Source organism: Danio aesculapii, unplaced genomic scaffold (genome assembly GCF_903798145.1).
Source record: "Danio aesculapii unplaced genomic scaffold, fDanAes4.1, whole genome shotgun sequence".
NCBI classification, from domain to species: Eukaryota; Metazoa; Chordata; class Actinopteri; order Cypriniformes; family Danionidae; genus Danio; species Danio aesculapii.
In genome coordinates this window covers 55,580-57,389 of record NW_026613666.1, presented here as the reverse complement: position 1 = coordinate 57,389, position 1,810 = coordinate 55,580, and the positions used below count along the sequence as shown (strand labels likewise).

The window sequence follows — 1,810 nt, the reverse complement described above, 5'->3', positions numbered from 1 at the left end:
AAATTAAAAGCATCTGTTAAATAAATTCTGAACAAGTTGTCATCTTCTATAGGCAAAGGAAAAGGTTCTGTGAGGATGTATTGCTGCCATCATGTCCTAATGTGATGGAAATGACCTTCTCTCTGCTGCAGGGTGAGTGATAAACTATCTCGCCAAACCATTCTTGAGTGTTGATGGCTCAGTGGGTAAAGAGTTGGACTGTGATTCTGAAGGTTGTGGGTTTGATTCCGGCTCAGAGCAGTAAATGTGGAGTATGTGGTTAGTCCCAGTGTGTCTGTAGATTGGAGCAGTGCTGCAGTCCTGGACGCCACACAGAGTGATACTGGTTCCTGCCGACAGGGCCTGTAGAGTCCTCGGGCTCCCTGTGCGATGGTTCCACACATTTACCTCTAAATTTAATCCCATTGAAGCTTGGGGCCTGTTTACACATGGTCATTTTAGAGCAGAGATGCTCAAACATTGGCCCCAGGGTAACCTTAGATTTGGCCCATCTGAGAAGAGAGGGAGAATGATGGGGCTGGTTTTGAGATTTTTATTTCAAATTTTATGGAACCCTTTGTATGTTTGTTTTGTTTTATTGTTAAAAGCCAACTGAAACTAAATGTTTCAATTTAAGTGGTGCAAAATAATCAGTTTATCTTTGGTGAGCAAATCAAGTTAAAGGCAGATTCTGCATGACTAGTGTATTCAGCAATGAACTTAGCTGGATTATAAATGTAATTGTTTTTATTGCAATAAGTTATAATTGAAAAAGTTAAAATGTAATATTTATTTTGAGATATTATGAAAAAAATTAGGAAATTACCCATGTCAACTTAAGTAATATAGTTTGGTGTACTCGCCTTCGCCCCACGGCTCTCAATGATATTTGGATTTTGGCTCTTCATACGAGCACCACTGCTTTAGGACAACGTTATAAGTAAGAATCGCATACAACAGTTATTATTTCATTCCATTTCAATATTATATACACCTAATATCATATTAATAGACTTTAATATTATATTAAAATACCCTTAAACATGGCGGAGAACTGAGCAGTAGAACGTGAATTATATGAATGCATTTGTGAATCAACTGCTGTTCACTGTAAACAACCACACTAAAACACCCTCAGTTCAAATAAAATGTTCAGCACCCATGTAAGCACCTGAAATCTTTATTTGACAAATGCTGACAAGTACATAGCAACTTCATTTGCAGTAAAGACCGCAATACACTCCATTTAAAATCCCTTTTTCTCAGTTCAAGCTGAAATCTGGCTGATTTGTGTTTATTTTTTAAATTTTATTTTTTTTGATGATGTCTCAACTTGAATGCAGACATCAGAAAATAGTCGTAGTCCCCATTTAACTGTATCTGTAGTAAATATACAGTTGGCTGGGTTATCTATGGTGGTTATCTAGGAGTTATCAAACTGGACACCGCAATGTGAAATGGGGAAAATGGTTTATTGAGATGCTTATGGCCTGTTTACACCTGGTCACCTCAGGGCCTCCTTATATTGGGACTTGTGGAGCTTCTCAGTGATGGATTTGCTCTTCGGACTTTCAGTAGTGAAATTTAAACCACACTGAACTTCAACTCTGAAAACTGGACTCACACAGTTTTGATTTACTAGAACATTCAATTTTGTTAAGCTGCTTTGGCACAATCTACATTGTAAAAGTGATATAGAAATAAAGATGAATTGAATTGAATATGGTCACCAGTGGAAACTGAAGTTCATCCGGTGGTGATGTCTGGTACTGCAACCAAACTATGTACTACTGAAAGCTCATTTTTTGAGTTATCAACTTTAAATTTGGAA

General features: G+C 37.2%; 1 non-coding gene across 1 annotated transcript; it reads left to right on the top strand.

Moving 5' to 3' along the window:
- Positions 1–255: 255 nt before the first annotated feature.
- On the top strand, positions 256–384 carry LOC130220159 (small Cajal body-specific RNA 14). The gene has a single exon (XR_008836141.1). It is a non-coding gene; the product is annotated as a small Cajal body-specific RNA 14 (non-coding RNA).
- The last annotated feature ends 1,426 nt before the right edge of the window (positions 385–1,810 follow it).